The 15,870-nt window shown below is 29.4% G+C and overlaps 2 pseudogenes; both read right to left on the bottom strand.

The window, feature by feature from the left end:
• LOC107845263 overlaps window positions 1-12,988 on the bottom strand; it is a 22,994-nt pseudogene extending 10,006 nt beyond the window's left edge.
• A 280-nt stretch (window positions 12,989-13,268) lies between these two features.
• LOC107845030 lies at window positions 13,269-15,504 on the bottom strand (annotated as a pseudogene).
• Between the last annotated feature and the right edge of the window lie 366 nt (window positions 15,505-15,870).

Here is a 15,870-nt window from a genome sequence, read left to right as displayed (position 1 = left end):
ATATATATATATATATATATATATATATATATATATATATATATATATATTTGTGGTGTGTATCTAAAACATATCCTTACTTGTGATTATTTTAAAATTTTAAATATAAATTAAAATTTTATAATTAAATTCAACATATATATCTACTTGAAATACCTTTATATATTTAAGTTGACAATTTATTCTTCTAAAAACAATTAGCAAACAAACAAAAGAAAGAAAGAAAGGAAAGGAAAGAAAAAAAGAAAAGAAAAGAAAAGAAAAGAAAAACGTGCAAAAGAAAAAGATAAACTATCAAAAGATTATTAAGACTAATATACTATTAATTTTAAATTAAAAATAATTACAAATTAAAATTACTAATTGAAAATAATTATTTATCACATTAGAGAGTTCTAATTGATCTCATATAAGTTTTGAATTGAAAGATTAAGTATTTGAATTTGAAATACATTATCCTTTAAATAAATGAAAAAATCATTATCTTAAAAATAAAAATCAATAATTGAAGAGTTCTAATAGATATTTTGCTATTTCAAACTTATCCCTTTAAAATTTAAATTCTATAAATATATTTAAATATAATTTATTTACATATTAATAAAAGATGTAAATTTCTTAAAATATTATTATTATTATTATTAATAATAATGATGATGATGATGATGTTGATAATAATAATAATAATAATAATTAGTAGTAGTAGTAGTAGCGGTATACTGACAGAAGCAAAAGTAATACATAATATGTAGAAGTTGTAGGATGATGATGATCATCATCATTATCATCATCATAATTATTATAATGATAATACTAATAACTACATACGTAGTAGAAGTAGTATTGTTTGAATTTAAACATAAATTGAAAATACCCCAATTATTCCCACTGATAAGATATTATAAAATTTAAAGTGAAAAATTAATTGTTTGGTTGTGAAGATTTATTTTTGAGGCAATCAATAGTTATTTGGTGTATTTTATGTGCAATCATTATTGATTATTTTTCTTCATTTTGTTCTTTGTTAGAAATGATGTACTTATGATATTTGACTTACCTTTTATCACGTGATACTTTGTGCAAATTGATATTAAATTAAGTTGGTATAGATTTTGATTGATTATGTTCATGAAATTCTTAATTTATAAGTTTATGCAGACGGTGGACTTCTTCGATTATCTTATACTTACGTGTAATACTATTAAAAAAAATAGAAAAGATTATAACAAAGAAAGTTAAAAACTTATTGTTGATGTCGATATTATAATTTTTTAATGATCATTGATGTTTGATACATTTGTAATGTGTTTTTATCTTCAATGAAGATACACTCAAAAGAATGGTATAGAATAAACTTCTGACGTAGTTGCTATAGTTGTTTATTTTTGTTAGTATGTTTATGAAACGTCTTTTATTTGATTGAATAGACTATCATCTCTTAGCAATAATCACTTATTTAGCTTTTAAATTATTTATTAGTATTTATGATTAATATTGTATTTGTCTTTTATCATAAATGTATCTATCATGGATAAAAAAATCACAAGTGATGTTAATCATCAGATTTCTATGAATAACTATCAAGATATGTTTTTATGCTTAATTTATTTTTTAAATAATTTAGTATTATTTATTATTAATATTTTTTTTTTTAATCACAGATGCATCTAAGGAATCTGAAGTTTCCACGTATATGATGTATGTAAATATTTAAAAAATGCAAATGAATATTTGGGAAATCAATAAGTACAATGGAGACTCGAAATATATAAAGGAGATTGACCAGATCAGTTTCATAAAGAATGAATGTAAATATATTTGTATGTGCATGAATATTATTATGTCACAATTTTTTATCTTAATAAATTTCTCTTAAGCATAAAGAAGACTCTGGAACAATACTACATTTACATACATATTTTTTTAGGGGGTTATCAAATAAATTTGTAAGTATTTAAATACTTTTATTTATATTCTTCAAAATTTTATTTGCAATTTATATTTGTTAATAAATTTTTGTTACTAATTTTGCTCGTCATTATATTATATAATAAGTGGTATGTTTTCATTTATTTTTGAGTAGTTCCGTATAATATTGAATTCTTTTTAATCGTAGAGACAAAGGTAATAATTTTTTTAAAAATCTTAATTAAAATAAATTAAAAGTGAACATGATATAAAATTATCTCCAATAGATGTGAAGTGTTTAGCTTAAATAAGAAGTTACTATAAATTTTGAATAATAAGTACTACTAAAAAATTAAATTAGATCATATTAGAGTCTTCTTCTATTATATGCTTCATTTTGGTAAAATCTACTCTATATTTCATTTTATTATTTATGTTATGCATAAAAAGAAAATCTTACAATTCTAATTTCACGTAATACAAAACTTATTAATTATAGAAATTTAAATAGATAATAATCAATCAATATTTCTATTTATATGTAATAATAATAATATAAAATTATAATTTTAAAAAGTACTCAAACTATATCTCTATTTATATTTTGTATTAACATAAGACTATAATTTAAAATAAAGTATGATAGATAAATTCAAACAGTGGGAAAATTATGAATCATACAAGTGAAGAACTAAATTAAATTTCAAGAATTAGAAAAATACATATTTATTTATACATTAAAAACAAATAATAAGTAAGAATATTAAGGAAATTGATAAATAAGTATGTTAAAAAGTATAAATAACACATAACTATAAGTCAAGACAAAACTAGAAAACAAGTTATAATTATAGTGTAAAAAGTTTGAAGGGTGTGACTTTCTGTTTAGATAAAAAAAGTATTTTTAATTATAATAAATCGAATCTTAAATAATACATACAATGTAACTAAAATTTTAATAAATAATGAATTAAAGGAATATCAAAGTATAAAAATTTAAGTAACTTAAATTTTAAATTAGCATAGTATATTTTGAAATAAGCAAGAATATAAAAATTAAAATACAAGAGAAAATAACTAAATACAATAGAAAAAACTATAAAGATGGGGGTGTGGGGGTGGGTGAGGGTAATATTTTGAACTAATTTTGAAAATATAATGTAGTAATTAGATAATACATATTTTACTATCTATAGATTTTAAATTGAAAAGATGTAAATAATAGAATAAAAATGAAAAAATAAAAAAAATCACAAGTAAACAAAATTAATATATTTATTTCATATTAATCAAAAGGGCACTTGATAACTATATTAAGTGATAAGCTATTAAAATTTAATATTAGCAAGTTAATAATAAATTTAAATAGTGAAAAACATAATAAATAAAATATGAAATATAAAAGTTTTAAATATTTTAGGATTCATTGTCACTATGTGTATAGCTTTGGCTATGGAATGGTGGGAGAGGTGGGGGGAAGATTTGGGGAGTGGGAGTTTATTTTAATTAAGGAACAATATGATAATTAAATTATGTTTAAGGTAATATGATTTAACATGCTCGAACAACATAATTCAAAAAGATTAGAAATAATATTTTTATTCGCGTATCACGCGGGTATGTATACTAGTAAATATATATAAAAGCAAGACAAGATGCCACGTGTCAAGCCATTAAAATAGCCACGTAACAATTTTTAAGACAATATTAAAAAATCTTTTAAGACAAAGTTAAAAATATTGTAATAAAAAATTTTAATTGAAAAATTAAGTATTTGAATTTAAATAAATTATCCTTTTACAAAAAATATTTTTATTATCTTAAATATAAAAGCTAATAATTAAAGAGTTCTAATAGATATATACTATTTCAAACTTATCTCTTATAAAATTTAAATGTTATAAAATATATTTAAATATAATTTATTTACATATTAGGGAATGATAAAAATCTATTAAAATAATAATAATAATAATAATAATAATAATAATAATAATAATAATTAATGGTAAGGATATAAACAATAATCTAAACTCTAATTTGTGATTGCAGTAGTATATGTATATAATAATAATAATAATAATAATAATAATAATAATAATAATAATAATAATTAAATTTGAAAATACCTTTTCAGTATGCAAATTTTATTTAGTTATTTAGTAACTTTGACAAAACTTAATAGTGTTGTAATAAAAAATTTTAAATTAAAAAATATTAAATATTTGAATTTTAAAATGCATTATCCTTTTAAAAATAAAACAAAATCATTAACTTAAAAATAGAAACTTATGGTTAAAGAGTTCTAAATAAACTCTTACTACTTCATAAATTTCTTCCTTTTATATACAATAAAATATATTTGAATATATTTAATTTAATAATAATAATAAAAAACAGTAGTCCGTAGTGATAATGCTTACAAGAAAACGTGTTTAGCAATAATAAAAATATTAAATTGAAAAATTAAGTATCTGAATTTGAATAAATTATCCTTTTACAAAAAGATTTTCATTATCTTAAAAATAGAAACTAATAATTAAAGAGTTCTAATAGATATATACTATTACCAACATGGGTTGTGGTGCAGTGGATGGGGTTACTCCACCCTTAACCAAAGGTCGAGGGTTCGATCCTGAGTATGGAGAAAACTCTGTTAGGGAGCGCTTCCCCCCAAATGGGGCCCTACGCGGCGCGAATTCGGATTAGTCAGACTCCAATGCGGGTACCAAACACCAGATGAGAAATAAAAAAAAATAGATATATACTATTTCAAACTTATCTCTTATAAAATTTACATTTTATAAAATATATTTAAATATAATTTATTTATATATTAGTGAAAGATAAAAACTATTAAAATAATAATAATAATAATAATAATAATAATAATAATAATAATAATAATAATAATAATAATAAGATTTAAAAAAATAGTAACCGTAGTAGTAGTAAGAATACTTCATTTCTAAATAAATAATTTTAGCCTTTTCATTTTGTCTCTCTCTATATATGGTATTTTAAATTTATATGAAATAAATGACCGAGATTATGTTGGAGATACTATTTTGAATTATAACTCGAATAATGAATTGATAAATAAAGGTTTGAATTTAAAATGAAATATTCAAAATTTTGAATTGAAGAAAAGATAAAAGATCATATTCAAAATTGAATTTGAAAATACCTTTCAGTATGCAAATTTTATTTAGTTATTTAGTAACTTTTTGAACTTTTCAATTTAAATTAAAAATACATAAAATATACTATTGAAAAAAATAAGCTTTGAAATATAAAGTGATAACTTTATTAATTTATTCAAACTAGATAATAACTCTGTAACAAAAAAACAGAAATATATGGTATAGTTTATTTCGAACTCTTTTACAGTTTTCTTAAGCCTATCCTATAAGATATTGTAACCTTAGACAATCTCTTATTTTAAAATTTTAAAATTAAAATCGTTTTTTTATTCAAATGATTATGTCAACTAGCAATATAAATGGGAATATATTTCATTCTATCTCCCTCTTTCTTCTATTAATAATAGCTTCTTCTCCTCTTTTTTCTTTTATTTTTATTTTATAGTTCAGTGTATTTATTTTTTTAATGCCCACGATTTCATTTATGTAAATTTTAAGGTTCAAAAATATCTTATTGATTAGATTAATGAAATCTAATATTTGTCTTCTTAATTGTTATTATGTTGTTCAGGAAAGCAACATGTTCAATTGGTCAAATTGCACAATTTGGAGATCTTAAATGAAGGTACAACATTAATTCAAAAATATTCATGAAGGTAATATGTTTAATGTAATGTTGCAATTGAAATTACCTAATATGATTTGTTGTGTGGAATCTGGTAAAATTTAATGAATTCGAAAAAGTGAGAAACAAGCCATATGTTTGAAACATATCTTGAAAATTTGTGTTAAAAGTTTAATATTTTTGTTGTTTCTATTATGTTATTGTTGTTTACAATTAGCATTATATTTATCCTTTGTTATAAATGTAATTAAAAAATTTTAAGTTTCTATATATGCTGCATACAAATATCTCATAAATATTAAATAAATAGTTAAATTTTTTATTTTAAGGTAAAATGATTTAACATGTTTGAGATATTATTAAGAAAAAACACAAATAAGTAACGATTTAGATGAGTATTGTGATAGGGAGGATAAGAATAGACAGTTACAGTGGTAGGGACGGAGCGGGTTGGGTTAGGTGGCGTTTGGGAGTGGGGATAGAATTCTTTTTTTTTTTTTTCTAACAATGAGTAAAAATATTAATTTTTTTGAGATTATGTAGGAGGTGGGGGTAAGAAAAAAAATTCAAAAAAATAATTAAAAATTCTAAAAAGCAGGGGTAGGGAGGTGTTGGGTAGAGAGCCGGGGTGGATGGTGGAGATTAGGGATGAGTAGCGTAAAGAAAAAAGTTCTTATAGAATAAAATAAAATCTATTTATTTATTTTGGGGAGGGAGGGCGGTTGGGGTTAGGAGTGAATGGGGTTAGAAGAAAATTCAATAAAAATTTTATAAGTTAAAAATCAAATAAAATTCTGTAGTAGGGTGGTTGGGTAGAGATGGGGATGGATGTGAGTTTTGGTGGGATGGGCGATTTTGAGAGTAGCATAAAAGCTTTTCATTGAATTAATATAGAAGATATAATAATATATATAAATAAAATACTTAAAGATATTAATGATGAAATCAAAAAATGAAAAAACTATAACAATAGAATAAAGTTTGAAATTTAAATGAAAATAATAAATTGTTTGTGCTTAATTTGTTTTTGAATTGAAGTTGTAAATCTAAAATTTAGAATTAGAAGTTTTGCAATTATAAAGTTAAGTACTTTTAGTTTGAAATGAAATTAAAAGACAATATTTTTTTTAAAAAAAGTACAGTTAGCAGCTCAGGTTGAATTAATAGATTAAAAATAATAAAAGGTAAGAGATTTAATTACAACTTTTAATTGATTAAACATACAAAGTTAAAAGTCCAAAAAAAAAATTAATAATTATTTAATATTTATATTTATTTATTTTAAAAATAGTCAATGGAATACTAAAATAAATTACTAATATTGTTCTTCTTAATCAAAACATGTAAAGTAATGATAATTGTGATGTATTATTAAGTATCAGTTGTAGTTTTACTATTAACGATTATTTTTAATATTTCATTGATTTTGAAATATGCTAATTTATACAATAAAAATTAATTAATTTTATGTGAATAAGTTGTATTTTTTAATGAATAATCATAAAAAAATATTTCGCGCATGGCAGGGGTATCTATACTAGTAGCCTCTAATCATGTTTGATGTATATAATCTTGTTTAGATCATATTAAATTTACTATGTCCAGTAATTCAGTTATCTGTCAAATTATCTGTACTAACTTTTTTCAAACATAGAGTTATCAATGTGGGTCGGCTTAAGCCATTCTGATTATCCCACAAGGGCTTTGAAATGTTATGGGTGTTACCATCCAAACCATGGTCCTGGCCGTGACAGGCTTCCCAAACCAACGAAGACCTGAGATGACCCCTTAACCTAACATTATAAGCATACCATAATAAAAAATTGCGGAAGCCAACCCATTAATACAAAGTTCAATAAACCATTAGAATGAAATCCCTCAAAAATCAAATTCAAAAATAGTTACCCAATACCATCTACAAAGCCTCTAATCTTAAGAACAACTACTAAGGCGGGACATAACCTGACTATACTATGAAAACCAATAATACTGGTATGGAAATGTGACTGAAAAGTAACAATGCCTTCCACATGATGGAGGGCTCACCACTTCTCACCAGCTGTCCAAGAGAGGATACCAACACCCTAGTGCTGCACAGAATCACGGAAAAAGGCCTCAGAACCTACATCATGAAATGATGTAGCATCCGGGGATGATCAGTACAGTGATCTGAACTAGTTTAAGCTCCAATGCTAGTGTTAGACATCGAATGAGGAATTAAAAAAAACAAAAAAAGCAATGATGATGATATATATGTTACTGTAAATATAAAATAGAAGCATCATGATATACTCCATCTATTCCTAATTACTTGTCAGCCTTACTAAAAACAGATATATCATGATACTTGTCATTTTAGAAAATAAAGAAATAATTAGTTGTTTATTTTCATTTTTACCTTTAGTCATAAGATATGAAATATTAATAGAGTGCAAAAGAAAAATAATTAAATAAAAATCAGTAATAAGTAAGTTTATTTTAGTCAAATTATCTTCTAGCTAATGCTTTTTTAAGGCTGTGCAACTTAAACATGCAACAAATAAATATGAAGGGAGGGAGTAGGTGATGTGAAAGGATTGAAGAAAAATATTAGAAATTTTTTCTGATAATCTTATTCTATGTGAACCAATGTATATATATACATGTATCTTGTGCAAGAAGCTAAATAATAAAAACACATATATCTTGTGTAAGAAGCTTAATAATAAAAAATAAAAAAAAACTAAACACTTGTATTTTGTCTAATATCCCTCCTCAAATTGGAGGGTGAAGGAGAAACCGCCAATTTGTTCAATAAAGTCCGATGCGATCAACTGGATAAAGGTTTAGTAAATAGATCGGCAACCAGATGATCCGATGGAATGAAAGAGAGAGTAATCAAACCAGATGTGAATTGTTTCCTCACAAAATGACAATCCAATTCCACATGTTTTGTCCTTTCGTGAAAGACAGAATTTTTGGTGATGTTTATGGATGCTTGACTGTCGGAGTGCACTGGTATGGGTAACGTCGGTGGTGCAAATAGATCCTCAAAAAGACGCACCAACCAAGTTATTTCAGTAGTGACACGACGCATTGACATGTATTCGATTTTCGCAGAAGATAAAAAGATGGATGCTTGCTTCTTAGATTTCTATGAAATGGGAGTACCACTAAGAGACATGAAAAAACTACTAATGTATCTTCGGGAATCTCGACAGGAGACCCAATCTGCGTTGCAAAAGGCAAGGAGATCAAAAGAGACATCTGAGGGTAAAAAGGTTCCTTGACCCGGATTTGTTCTGAGGTATCTCAAGATTCAAAGTGCAGCTGAAAAGTGGGAATCTCTAGGCTTTGTATGTAATGGCTTAAGGTAAGCACAACAAAAGAGAGGTCTGACCAAATGTGGGTTAAGTAATTTAATTTTCCAGCTAAGTGCCGATAAAGAGAAGGATTAGACAAGGGCTACCCATCTTCCGCAGTCAACTTGGTGTATCGGTCAAGACGTGAAAATACCTGACATCCAGAAAAATTAAACTCATGAAGAAGGTCTAAGGTAAATTTTCTTTGACTGATTATGAAATCATGCTTCTCTCGTAGGATTTCCATTCCTAAAAAGTAGTTGATTTCCCCCAAATTCTTAACTTTGAACTCTTTGTGAAGGAATGCTTGAATTTGTTGAATCTCGTCAACATCATCCCCACTAATTAAAATATTATCCACATATACTGCTATGATAGAAATCAGCTCACCTGATCTTTTGTAAAACAAAGAATAGTCAGTTAGAGAGCTAGTGTAGCCTTTGTATATTAGTACCCCAGCTAATCTAGCATACTACTGTCTGGATGCCTGTTTTAACCTATAAAGAAATTTCTTCAAGAGACAAACTGATTTAGGATTGGGACACTCCATTCCCGCAGAAAATTACATATAGACTTCTTCCTACAGCTCGCCATGTAAAAAGGTATTAGAAACATCCAATTGATTGACCTTCCAACTTCTTTTTACAGTAATAGTAAGTAAATATCTGATGGTGGTCATCTTGACCACCGGAGAGAATTTTTCAGTATAATAAACACCCTCTTGTTGTTCAGTACAATCCACACCCTCTTGCTGGATGTCCCCCTTCACCACTAGTCTTTCCTTTAGCCTTTCAATGGTCCCATCTGATCTATTCTTTACTTTTTACACCCATTTACAGGGTAAATCTTTCTTTCTTGGAGGGAGTTGAACTATATCCCAAGTATGATTTAACTCCAAAGCTGCAATCTTCTATTTCATAACATCAATCCACCCTTTATGCTGAGAAGCCTGTGCATAACTGTTGGGTTCAATAATGTTCGAAATAGAGTGAAAAACCTGTTGATTAGAAAAAAACAAAGAACTAAAACAATAGGATGTTTCTTTAGCAGGATGGATGAAACAGGAATTAGTGACATCAGTTAAAACAATAGAATTACAAATTTAATCTGCAAGGTATGCAGTTTTTGAGCCACTCTCATTGATTTTCTTGCTGGAGTAGTTGGTAAAGGACTAGGATTGGATGAAGAAGGTGTGTTGGGTAGAATAGAAGGATAAGGTGAATTAAGTTCTGTAGTGGGTGATATAGGTGTAGGATTGTAGAATAGCTGGGAATTGTGTGGAATAAGTTTTGCATATGTATGATCATCTTGAGCTATAAGAATGGTAGTGAAATCTGTTTGAAAAAGGGAATTTCTATGAAGGGTCTATTTGGAAGCAAAAGGGAATATATGTTCATGAAAATGGACATCTCTGAAGATAAAAACTTTGTTGGATTCAATGTCCAAAACTTTGTATCCCTTTTGTCCTTGTGGATATCCAAGAAAGACACAAGTTGTTGGTCTTGAATCTAACTTTGTCCTGTGTTGAGATAAAGTGTTGGAGTAGCATAAGCAACTAAAGCTTCTGAGTTCTTCATAACTAGGTTCCTTCCCAAACAGAACTTGATAGGATGTCTTCCCTTGAAGAACACCGGAGGGAAACCTATTTATTAAATATGTTGTTGTAAGAATAGACTCACCCCAATAGGAAACTGGCAGTCTAGATTGAAGCATCAGTCCTCTAGCAGTCTCTAAGAGGTGCCTGTGCTTCCTCTTTACCACTCCATTTTATTGTGAAGTGGATGGATATGAAGTTTGATGGATAATGCCTTGTGACTGCAGAATTAAGCTCTTTTGGGTCCCTTTTCCCAATTCAAAAGCATTGTCAGATCTGATACTCTTCACTTTGAGATTAAACTGTCTCTCAATCATAACCAAATAATTCTTCAGAGTAGGAAAGACACTACTCTTAGAACTTAGCAGAAAAGTCTAGGTTGCCCTACTATGATCATCAACAATGGTAAGAAAATATCTATAACTATTATAGGTAGAGCGCTTATATGGACCCCATATGTCAATGAGGATTAAATCAAATAACTCTTTGGACTAAATTTTGCTAACAGAAAAAGACAACCTAGTTTGCCTAACTTTAGGAAACATATCACAAACTAAAGGAGAATTAGAAGAAAATGAATAAAACTCAACTTCTTTATTACTGAAGAAGTAAAATGCCTCAATCTTACATGCCATAAGTCAACATTAGGAACAACATTTGCTAAAACTGAAAAAGAAGTTGAAATTGAACTAGGACTAGAGTTGGAATTGCTTCCTTTTTGAAAAAAACTACATCTTCATAACACTTAGAGTTTCTAGGCTGCAATAGATATAACCCCTCATTAACTGCATAAAAAATATGAGTGTTCTTCATTAAAGGGTCCTGTAAGACACAACCACTATGAGTAAATAATAAACCATATTTATATTGACAACATAACCTATGAACAGATAAAAGGTTATACCTAAAGGCAGGAACATAAAGAACATTTTCCAAAATAAAATTTGGAAGAATAGAAACACTCCCTATATAAGTAACAATGATTTTGAAAGAATTGGGCAAGGTCAGACTCAAAGGCACAGGAAGAGATTTTCAAGAAACAAAAGACCTAGCATCATAACACATATTTTTTGAGGCCCCTGAATCAATAATCCATGTCCTTGTATTGAACATAGAAAAACATTTTTCACGATATTTTAAAATAGTACCAGCAATAGTATTTGTATTAAAACCTGCACTTAAGGTTCCTGCTTTTATGTCCTTTGCCACCTGCTGAACTAAGCTTGCATATTGGTCTTTGTTCATGTTCATAAATGTAGTGTAGTTATTGGGAAGTGTCTCCTCCCATGCAATATTTCCCTTTTCCATTTCTTCTCCTGTAGTCACATCTTTTGCTTTTGTAGATCTTGGATAACCTTTTGTTTTTGTGAATTCAAAGTTATCTGGGAATCCATGAAGCCTAAAACAATCATCCTCAACATGCCCCACCTTACCACAGTAAGTACAAGTCATATTAGAGTTATATTTGGCTTTTCTCTACTTTCCTTTGGGCATGGGTTTTCCATTCCTCTGAAAGTTATTTCCTGCAAACTTCTGTGTTGGGACTGTTGGTTTGATGTTTTGATTTCTAAATTTTTGATTGAATCCACCTTGATCTATTGCCATGAAAGCTCCAGATTCAGTTGAAAGAGTTGAATTTACATACAGTTCTCTCTGATTCTCATCTTGAAGTAGTAGTGAATATGGATGATCAATAGTTTGCAAAGGTTCATCATTAAGATATTTCTCTTTGCCCGTGCATATGCATCATTAAGCCCCATTAGAAACTTGATTAGCTTCTGATCTTCTAAGGACTTTTCCAGTTTTTCTTTCCTTGACATATACATTCACAAGTACAACAAATAGTATGATTAAGAAACTCTAATTCATCCCAAAGTCTCTTTAGCCTAGTAAAATATCCTGTTATGTCGTTAGTACCCTGAACCAGTTCTGAGATCTCCTTTTGCAAATGATATAACTTAGTACCATTAGATCTACCAAACCTGTGCTCTAAGCTATCCCACAATTCTTTGGTCGTCCTGGAATAGATCACACTATCCCCAATCTCCCTTGATAAAGAATTGAGCAACCATGATATTACCATATCATTACAACAACTCCACTGTTCATAGTTAGTTGCATTCAGATCTGGTACTTTACATGTTCCTTTAATGGATCCAAGTTTCTTTTTCGCAAATAAAGCTATCAGTACTCCTCTTCTCCACCTTGGAAATCCTCTTCCATCAAAAATGGAGTTGACAATGGTCATACCAGGTGAATTCGAAGGGGCAAAGTAGTAAGGATGATTGATGTTGATCCCAGGTGCAGTAGGAATTGCAGCTGTAGTAGGAGCTACACTGGTAGTGTTAACCAAACCTAAAGTACCGTGTTGATCCATTTCAATCAAGTGATGCTAGAAGAGAGATTGGATCAGGCTACTACTTTGATACCATTAAAGGATTGAAGAAAAATATTGGGAAAATTTTCTGATAATCTTATTCTGTGTAAACCAATGTATATATACACATGTATCTTGTGCAAGAAGCTAAATAATAAAAACACATCTATCTTTTGCAAGAAGCTTAATAATAAAAAACCAAAAAAAAAAAACTAAACACTTATATCTTGTCCAATATGATGATGGTTCTTTCATTACTTGTTAAGAACACATAGGAATTTGTCTAAATAACAATTGAAGAAGTCATCTCTTATAACAAATTCAAGCAATTAAATCACATTGATATGGGGAAATACTTCTATTGGACTTCTAACAGAATGCCTATGTGAAGACCAAGTTAAATATCCTTGGGAATGTCCTGTAAGATCTGATGACACAACTGTTACATTATGTGACGCCTTCTGATTCAACGCTGTAAATTTCAATTTCTTAGGATTAATAGTCACCTCAACGCCTTTGAGCCCAAATACTTTAACTCTGTAAGCTGCAATTGCTTCACCCACATTAGTCACAGTCCTCGTATATGTTTGACCACTTGATTTCTTAGGAATGTAAAATGACGGCTAGTTCAACTCTGACCGAGGTATGCCTGATGGACAATGTACCTTCTTTTTCACAATGGCACTGACTTGATTATCCGTATAGTTCAAGCCACATAAGTATGGGATGTAATCTTCTGGTTGGATGTCATAAATAAGTCCAGGATCATATGCTCTTGATGGATTCACGTGCCCTGACCCGAGTGTAAGTAGATCAGCATGTTTAAGTGTCTCGTCCTGAATTAGATTATTCCAGGGTTGATGTAATCAGCAGTGGTCATGATGGCGGATTTAATTGCAGCTGGAGACCAATTTGGATGTGCGCTCTTTAACAGTGCTGCAACTCCTGCAAGGTGAGGGCAAGACATTGACGTTCCAGAAAGGATGTTAAATGTCAATGAAACTGCAGTTGCAGATGTTATCGCGCCTCCTACAGGGGTTGTCCACGCTGCAAGGATATTCACTCCAGGACCAATAATGTCAGGTTTTAGTATGCCTCGACTCTGCATAGATGGTCCTCTGGAAGAAAAGTAAGCAACCGTTGGTGCGTTCTTGTTTCCAGTTCTCATTCCCTTGAATAATATCGTTGCAACTGGTGTTGATGTTGATTTGGTATAGTTTATGATCATTTGTCCGTCACTGTAACCAACATTTGTCGTGGGGAGGATATCACTTTCTGAAAATAATGTAGAGCCACGACTTTTTTTGTTTATGAGAATCATGCCAGCACCACCAGCCTTTTTCACTACTACTCCCTTATTTGTTCTAGATCTTTAACCACTTGTATCACACAACACTATTTTACTCTTGACATCACTTGTATTCAGCGATTCACAAGCATTGCCCTTCACGATTGGTAACAATTTTCGTGAAAAATTTGTTGATTGAAAGGCTGATTCTCCCTCAAACTCTGCTCCATTGTCCAAAACTGGTACCGCGCTTATCTTTCTATCTGTTGTGCTAGCACCAATGGTTAGAATCCACGGGGCTCCGTTTATTACACTGCCATTACCCGGTCCACCATTTCCTGCTGAGCAACTTACAAAAATCCCCTTCTTCATCGCACTATACGCACCAACAGCGACATAATCATCATACAAAGGCGGAGACACTACTAATCCAAATGACATGGAAATCACATCCACACCGTCATCAATTGCAGCATCAAGGCCAGCTACAACATCGGCTTCTAGACAATAGGAATAACAAACTTTGTACATGGGCTCGTGTCGCTATGCCAACAGCCGTGCCATTAGCATTACCAAGAAAATTAGCACCACCTAGAAAGTTCTCCGCAGTTGTGCTTGAAGTATGTGTTCCGTGTCCATTTTTGTCCCACGGGGACTTATCCTGCTGAGTAAAATTCCTTGCTCAATAATCTTCTTGTTACAATAAGTTGTAACATTGAATTCGCATCTGCCTTTCCATTTAACAGGTGGACTGGGCATTCCATTATCATTAAATGAAGGATGTTGAGGAGCAATTCCAGTATCAAATACACCAATAATTACACTTTTACCTGAATTTGATGCATTCCATAAGCCAACATTCTGGTGTAAGACAAGGAAACTTGGACTGTGTGTGGTGTGCATCTGCAGTACCCGTTGGGGACGCGCTGACATAAAACCGGGCTTTTTTTTCCATTTCTTTCACTTCGTCTGATGACAATGTAGCAGCAAAACCATTGAATACATGACGATATGAATATAAAATGCGCGATGAACTATTCGAATTTGTAGGCAAAAATGATTGATGCCAGAGATAGAGAACTTTTGAATTCGAGAAAAGTTGATTATGAAATTCAAGATGTACTATGTAAGTTTCTAATTCACTTTGATTAGTGAAATGGTCACCAAATGTTTTTGATGAATGAAGCAGGACAAAGCAGAGAAAGGCTGAAACGAATGTCAAATCCATATTTTGTTTTGGTGACTATCTCATTTTGCAAGATGTGCTTATATAACAATGCGGATCAATTACTCCCTTCATTACTTTTTACTTTTCACAGATTCCATTTTGGCAAGTCAAACATATGAACTTTGATTAATATTTTAATATATATTTTTTCTTCATACTAATATGAGAAAAATTGTAACTTATAGCCTTTCGTGTAGTTTTTTAATATCCAAGTTTTAACTTTAAAAATATGAAATTAATCTAACCTAATTTAGCATTGAAAATTAAATAAATTGACTCTCGAAATCAAAACAGGACTACAATTTTGGAACGAAGGGAGTACCACGTAAACTTATCATAATAGTATGAACACTCTTAATTCATACC

The sequence above is a fragment of the Capsicum annuum genome, chromosome 10 (genome assembly GCF_002878395.1).
Source record: "Capsicum annuum cultivar UCD-10X-F1 chromosome 10, UCD10Xv1.1, whole genome shotgun sequence".
NCBI classification, from domain to species: Eukaryota; Viridiplantae; Streptophyta; class Magnoliopsida; order Solanales; family Solanaceae; genus Capsicum; species Capsicum annuum.
This window is presented reverse-complemented; position numbering and strand designations above follow the sequence as displayed.